Source organism: Vicia villosa, linkage group LG6 (genome assembly GCF_029867415.1).
Source record: "Vicia villosa cultivar HV-30 ecotype Madison, WI linkage group LG6, Vvil1.0, whole genome shotgun sequence".
NCBI classification, from domain to species: domain Eukaryota; kingdom Viridiplantae; phylum Streptophyta; class Magnoliopsida; order Fabales; family Fabaceae; genus Vicia; species Vicia villosa.
Window position 1 is genome coordinate 166,440,672 of NC_081185.1, and position 8,636 is coordinate 166,449,307.

Genomic DNA, 8,636 nt, shown 5'->3' on the forward strand with positions numbered 1-8,636 from the left:
ACAACAATATGGTTCAAGAGATGCTGACCAAGATCTTGTCAAGACTAGGGCCATCTTAGATTGAGTCTGTGTTGTCTCTTTCTTCTCGTTGCATCTGTCTTTGTGTATCTGATCTGCTGTTTGAAACTTCAATGAAATCAAATTCTTTCTCCGTGTGTTTCATTTTATTTGTCGTTTTATGCATCTGAATCTTTTGAAATATTCTTTTTGATGTTATGACAAAAAGGGGGAGAAGATAAATGATAAATGATTTGATTAAATCTATCAGTTGCTGGGTAAAGAGGCTCCCACACATTCACTAACAAGAACTGCAAGTTCTATATGGTTTAAGTGTTTTGCAGGTACAGAGAAGTGAAGTGAATCATCAGAAGCAAACACTAGAAGCAAAACCATAAGAAACGTTATTCTGTAAAAGGAATAAGCTCTTGGAAACTGAAGCAAGCCGAGTGCTGTCAAGCTTCAGAGATCAGAAGCAAGAAAGAAGAATGAATCAGAAGCACTGATAATAGAATTTGAATATCATTGTCTATCCTGTTCTGACAAAATTCTATTTGCTCTGATACATATAATGTTATGGCTCTGATACATTATTTGCTCTGATACATTATTTCAGCCTATATGGCTCTGATACATATAATGTGTTCAAACATACATTTTATGTTCTAACTCGTTCATGCTGACTTTTGTCGTTTAGTTTTTGTTCTGTAACATTTCAGGATGTAGAGATGCTCTGATGATGCTCTGGTACATTCAACAATGTTCTGATACAAATCTAGCATGAAGTGATGATTGGTAGACATTCAAAGTTCTGAAGCTATCCGAGGGAAGCAGAAATCAGAAGATGTGAATGTTCTAAAAGATCCAGAAAACTCAAGTTCTGAAGCTGTCCTGAATGGAAGCAGAAATCAGAAGCTGTGAATGTTCTGAAGATCAAAGAAATTCAAGTTCTGAAGCTGTCCTGAATGGAAGCAGAAGTCAGAAGCTGTGAATGTTCTGAAGATCAAAGAAATTCAAGTTCTGAAGCTGTCCACGATGGAAGCAGGAATCAGAAGCTGTGAGTGTTCTAAGGATCTAAAGAAATTCAAGTTCTGAAGCTGTCCAATGGAAGCAGAAGTCAGAAGCTATGAATTCTCTGAAGGCAGAAGCTTATATGATCGTCTCTACCGAAATAATCAGGGAAGTCTTTTATTAAAGTTCTTCGAGCATTTATTTCAGGGGGAGATTATTTATCTCAGGGGGAGATTGTTAATCTCAGGGGGAGACATATTCATATGCTTATGCTATAGCTGTGTAATTTGTCTTTTGCCGTCTACTCTTTCTGATCGCAAATTCATATCATTTATATATGTTTTTGTCATCATCAAAAAGGGGGAGATTGTTAGAACAAGATTTGTTCTGATCAATTATCTTAGTTTTGATGATAACAATAATATGAATTTTGCTTAAGATAATATGGTACTCTAATCCAATGCAATTTCCCTTTCAGGAAATATATATAAAGAGTACGCATAATTCAGCGCTCAGAAGTTGTGTCTCAAATGGTTCAGCATGCAACATCAGAACATGGTCTGGCAAGACATCAGAAGATGGTCGAAGCAGAATCAGAACATGGGTCTATGGAAGCATCAGAAGAACATGAGATCAGAAGCACTGAAGATCAGAAGATGGTATCACGCTCAGAAGCACTTCAAGGTCAGAAGATCAGAAGATGCTATGCACCAAGCTGTTTGACTCTGATGATATTCAAACGTTATATTCACAAACATCAGATCAGAAGGAAGTACAGGTGGCAGACTACGCTGACTGACAAAAGGAACGTTAAAGCTACTAAAGGCAACGTCAGTAGACACAGCGTGAACAAGGCTCGAGGTAGTTGACAAAAGCGTATAACATTAAATGCAATGCTGTACGGAACACGCAAAGCATTAAATGCACTCAACGGTCATCTTCTCAACGCCTATAAATATGAAGTTCTGATGAGAAGCAAGGTTACCAATTCTTACGAATTCTTAACAACTCTGAACGAAAATAAACTTGCTGAAACGCTATTCAATCAAAGCTCAGAATCTTCATCAACTCACTACATTGCTGTTGTAATATCTTAGTGAGATTAAGCTTAAACGTTAAGAGAAATATCACAGTTGTGATTATCGCTTTTAAGAAGCATTTGTAATACTCTTAGAATTACATTAAGTTGTAAGGAACTAGAGTGATCGTGTGATCAGTATACTCTAGGAAGTCTTAGCAGTTGGCTGAGCAGTTTGTAACTAGAGTGATCAGGTTGATCAGTAGACTCTAGAAAAGTCTTAGAAGTTGTCTAAGCAGTTGTTCCTGGAGTGATCAAGTTGTGATCAGAATACTCTAGAAGACTTAGTCGTGGACTAAGTGGAAAACCATTGTAATCCGTGCGATTAGTGGATTAAATCCTCAGGTTGAGGTAAATCATCTCTGCGGGGGTGGACTGGAGTAGCTTCGTTAACAGCGAACCAGGATAAAAATAATTGTGCAATTTATTTTTATCGTCCAAGATTTAAAGTCACACTTATTCAATCCCCCCCTTTCTAAGTGTTTTTCTATCCTTCAGAAACAACACCTAATCTGGGAGCTACCAAGTCAGGAAGGAAGTCCACTATCAACTGTATTAGTTCAAAGCTAAACACCCCTAGTTTACAACTTCTCGCCTAATCACTACCCAACGCTACTTCTGTATAGAAGTCGACATGTAAACCTGAGAAATTGCCAACCCCCTTCCAATCACCGTAGTGACAAAAAAGTCACACACACTCTATGACTAAGGGAATACAAAATAGAAAGATCACACTTTCCAATCAAATAACTTAGTTAAGCAACCTAACTAAGAAAAATATTTGATCTTACTTAAAACTTTGATCAAGAATAACACTCAATTCTTTTGTTTAAAAGTTTCAAGAGTGAGAGCACACGTCTACCTCAATGTATCAGAAGATACATGAGTGACACAAAAGAACATAATACACGAAGAGCTGAGACTCCCAAAACAACAATCCTTATAGCACCAAATGTTTTCCTTATGTGAATACTTGGCAAACTAGGTTTCCCAAGATCCTTTTTATAGATACTCGCAAAATAGACTTGAACTTTAATCTGAATCCAATCTTCTCTTTTTAGAAAAACAACTGCAAGATCTTTTCACAAATTAGGAACAAATAAATCAAATCTTAGTTTCCCAAGATAAATCTCAAAGGTAATTTTTCTGAAAACAAAGACTAATATGCATTTGTCCTAAACATCCTTGATTGCATACGCCTATAATGATTATCTGAATATTCCATATTCTTATATTTTTAAATCAAATCTTTCAAGATTTAAAAACCAGTATGAACTGTAAGGATGTTTTGGTGTAGGATATCACAACATCTGGCAGAACATCTGTCAAAACACATAACAACTGAACCCGTTATGACTGCAGAAGAAGATGTTATAACATCTTGCTCAACATCAGTTAAGAACCATGTTTTAGCAAAATTATGCCAATTACAAAAACCATGAAACTAATACACTCTTTTTATATGGACGAGGTGAAAGTTTTGTCATAAAATGTATTATTTATTGTAGTATCTCCCTAAATATGAGAACCCCTCTTACTTATCTCAATCACTAGTCCCAATGATCAACTTAACCATTAACACAATGATTGCTGAATTTACAACTTAACTAAGACAAATCAACAACTATGTCAAGTTATTGAAACAATAGTGCAAAGTACAACAAACAAGATCCAACAATAATTCTTATGATATGAGGGATAATGTTAGAGTGGAATACAAGTAATAAAAGACTCAAAAACTCTAGCACAGATAACTTGATCCTAGCATACAAAAACTTGTTCTTAATTGCGTGAAATGCATTATGGACTTTTCTCCTTTAGATCTATGAATTAAATTCGTCCAGAATAATAGCCGAATCCGTAGGATTTTATTTGCTCCATAAAAATCTCCAACAAAAAATATGAATTGTTATATATCAAATTGAAATTTAAATCAGATTTGATCTTCAAGAGCTGTCAAACAAATCACACAAACATTACTAAACAATCTACAACAAATCTGATTGAATCTCAATCATAGATTTCACACCTAGCAACATCTATCATGGTCTGCTGACAAGGGACAAATGTTGCACTTCACACATGTTGAAACACCGTGTTCAACATGTTGTACAAGAACATCCAAATTAACTCTCTTCGTAGATCTTCTTTGCAGAGTGAATCTTAGATAGAATAACTTTTAAACCAATATTACAATAACATCAATTTATTATTAGAGACCAAATATTGCAACACACATGTTAAAACACTGTGTTCATGAACATCTTGGCAGTCACTTATCTACTAGAGCTCCTATTGAATATTTTGTTAATTGGACTCAAGTCAATTACATATTATAAAATTAATAATTAAAAAAAAAATAATAATAATAATAATAATAGTAGTAATTTAATAATTACTAACTATATTATATTTGTTTTAAGATTTTCCATTTTCTCTCCTGAAAGGTTATCCAATAATTTAAACTATTAAAAAAATAGGAATGAATTCTTATGATGGATAAGTTTTCTAATTTTTGTCCTAAATGTATTAAATGGACAAATATACAACACATCGATGATCCCACGAAACATTTTATACTTATTTTAAAATTTAGGAAGTGTGTGTTTCAAACTATAAATTCTTATAAGCTAAGATAAAATATGTATAAGTAAAACGTGAAATTTATTAATTACAAGTGATACAAGCTTATTCTATTTGAAACATACAAATGGGAGAAAATATTGTTAAGGTTTTTAAACTTGTTTATGCTATGATTATTTTTATTTTTCTATTTGTTGATGCAAAGGAACGTTATGGTAAGCCAAATCTTAAACCTTTCTAAATGTATTATATTTTCTACTATTTTAGTACATTAATTTGTTTATCTCTATTTTTATTACAGAAACCGATTATCCATGTACAAGACGTCAAGATTGTCCTAAAACTTTGTGTACGCTTGGTTATAGACGATGGTGTGAACATGGTTATTGTGCATGTATTTAACTGTTTTGGTATAGCATGATATTAGATATTATGTTGGCATTCAATGAATCACAAATAAAATGATCACAAATAAAATGAAATACAACATCAATGACTATTTTATAAGTTGTCTTCCTTTCTCTAAATTTTGAGATATTATCACTACCTTTTCAAATTTTCTTTTAAATTTCAATGCTTGATAGAATATTTTTTATGTTGAAGCTTTGTTGAAAAATAGTTGTAATTTATAATTTTTAATTTGTCAAGTGACAATAATTAAAAACTCAATTATATATTACATGTTTTGAAAATAAACAAAACAATAGTAGAGCGAAAAAAAAGAGAGTTCTATAACGTGAGTTATATTTATAGAATATATGTAATGAATAAAAAATGATTTTTTCTTTGGGATTTTGACTAATTCGGAGATGCATCTCCGAAACAACAACAAAAAATCTAAAAAAATCCCAAAAATTAATTTTAGGATATTAATTAATTCAATTATCATAAATTTGATATAATTTATGAGTAATGAATAATAATAATTATATATTTTGATATAATTTATGAGTTATGAATAATAATTATTATATATTTCTATTTTGATTCATATTTTAAATTTTAAAATAATTTTAATTAAAATAATTAAAATAATTTCACTTACAAAATGAGTTATAATTTTTTATTTATATATTTATAATAATTATTATATATTTATATATTTACAAAAATAATTAAAAAAGAGTGTTTTAATTTATATATTTATATATTTATATAATAATTATAATAATTATAATAATTATTATATATTTATAAAAATTATTATATATTTATATAATAATTATTATATATTAATTATAAATATATTTATACATTTATATAATAATTATAAATATTAAAACAATGAGTGTTTTAATTTATAATATATATATTATATTTATATTTATATTTATATATTATATTTAATTTTAAATAATTCAAAATTTACTTATGAAATTAAGATGTTTTTGATTTATATAAGTTAGTAAAATAATTTTTAACTTTAAAATTGTTTAGGAAATTTTATACCTATTAATTGTATTGATTCACCTTGATTTTATACCTATTAATTGTATTGATTCACCTTGATTTTAATTTTTTAATAATTATTGAATTCTTTCGGAAGTGTATATCCGAAACATTTCAAGACCAATTTGGTCTTGGAATATTTCGGAAGTGTATATCCGAAGACACCCCCCTCCCAAAAAAAATTCGGAAGTGTATATCCGAAGACACCCCCCTCCCAAAAAAAAAGGTGTTTTCGGAAATGCATTTCTGAAAACACCTTTTTTTCGTATTTTCGGAAGTGCATTTCCGAAATAAGACAAATTTTGAAAAAAAAATAAGCGTTTCGGAAATGCATTTCCGAAGTGAGGGTATTTTGGGTTTTCCACCAGAGGTGACCAAGAAAAGAGGGAGGTGGGTAAAGAAATTTTCATAAAAAATAATATGGAACTCACTCGTTTATGGACAACCACAATCATGTCATTTCTAATACACTTCTTTGGATGTCCATAAGGAATACGTATCATTAAAATCTTACTCGTATAAATTTTACTAGAAAAAATTTTAGTGAAGGAAAAATAGTACAAACATTTTTTGTGGAAGAGCTGCCTCGATACTAATCAATACAAATTATTACAAATAAAGAAGAAAATTATTTGGAATGTTGGTGTAGGATACACCTCGTTAAAACCTTGCTAAAAAAACCCAGTGAAAAAATATCTAGTGAAGGAGAAAGAGCAAAATATTCTTTTACGACAAAATATTTTGATCAATTTCTTTTACAATAGTCTTCCTCTATGCTCTTGTACTGGGGACAAATGTCTGACCATTTGCCTTGCACACTCATCCCTCGTTGTTTATTCAGTATTTTCAAGAAATTGTTGAACTTTATCCTAATATAAGTTATAGCATATGATAGACTTTCTTTAGTATCCATATCACTTCAACCTTACTTATTTAGAGTATTGGATAAAAAGCTACACCTTTGTTCATCTTTTGTGATCTTCTAGGTGCTTAAGTCCTGAGCTTCTTTAATAGTCGTTACATTCATGTCAAACTTCTAAGACAAATATCTGAGGATCTTTCTAAATAGCTTTTCTTGTGACATTTTTTCTTCCAAGGAAAAATAATTGTTGCATATATATCGCAGTCTAATGTTGAAATCTGATATATTCCTGTTCCATCATTCTCATATTTTCAAACTCAATTGTGAGGAGTTGCAGCCTTAACATTCTAACTTTAGATTTGCCTTCATGAGCAGTCTTGAGAATCTCCCAAGCTTATTTTACTTCAATACAAGTGTTGATTAGTCTGAACATGGTCTGAACATGTTATTGTCCACACCATTGAATATGGCATTCAAGGTTTTGTCGTTTCCAAGAGCTTTATCATCTTAATTTTTGGAATAAAAAGCTTCCGAATTTAAGCTTGTTAAACCATCTTGGAAAGTGATCACAGGATGTTTCTAAGCTTTTACCACAACCTTCCAAATTTTGCTGTCAATAGATTTTAGAAAAGCAACCATCTTGGCTTTCCAATAGTCATAATTTGTGTCATTTAACATAGGTGGCTTGTTGATTGAACCTCCATCCTTAGTGTTGTCCATGGAGCTCACCGAAACAGAATAGGATGCATGCTCTGATGTCAACTGAGTGTTTGTTCCTAGGGAGACGTACAGGAGTTGGACACGATGTTGGGACAACATGTCCAACTTGTTCAACCATTATGACAACATCATAAACTCAATAATAACACATTATATAACGCAATAAAATAACACAAGAGATTGGTAATCTCGTTCGGTGAAACAACACTTACGCCTGGAGGGCACTCTACCAAGAAAATAAATTCATTACTTCGAATTAGTACAATTAGTTTTTATAGGAACATCAACCTCATGATGTTCAACGCCTCATCCTAGTTCTAGTGACTTTTAATTTAGGACCCTCCCTAAATATGGGAGTCCCTCTTACTTTCTCTCAATCACTAATCTCAAATGTACAACTTAACCATTAACACAATGATTTTTGAATTTACAACTTAACTAAGACAAACCAACAATTACGTAAAGTTACTAAAGCAATAGTGTAGAATACAACAAACAAGATTCAACACTAATTCTTATGATATGAGTAATAACATTAGCGTGAAATACAAGTAATAAAAGACTCAAAAATCCTAGCACAAAAAAATTAAACCTAGGGCACAAAAAAAAATCCTAGCACAAAAAAATTAAACCTAGGGCACAAAATCTTGTTCCAACATGAGAATTGAGTCAAATAGAAATGCATTATGCGCTTTTATCCTTTAGATCTCTGAATTAGATTCGTTCAGAATAATAGAAGAATTTGTTGGATTTTATTTGCTCCATGAATATTTCAAACAAAAGATATGATTTGTTTTATTTTAAATTGAAATTTAAATCATATTCGATCTTCAAGAGCTGTCAAGCAAATCATTGATAAAGAATCTGCAATAAATCTGATTGAATCTCAATCATAAATTTTGCTCCTAGCAACATCCACCATGACCTCCAGACAAG

The 8,636-nt window shown here is 31.1% G+C and overlaps 1 long non-coding RNA gene across 1 annotated transcript; it reads left to right on the forward strand.

Annotated features, from left to right (window-relative positions):
* The first annotated feature begins 4,643 nt into the window (after positions 1–4,643).
* Positions 4,644–5,176, forward strand: LOC131613140 (uncharacterized). The gene is made up of 2 exons (XR_009287586.1): positions 4,644–4,884; positions 4,971–5,176. It is a non-coding gene; the product is annotated as an uncharacterized LOC131613140 (long non-coding RNA).
* The last annotated feature ends 3,460 nt before the right edge of the window (positions 5,177–8,636 follow it).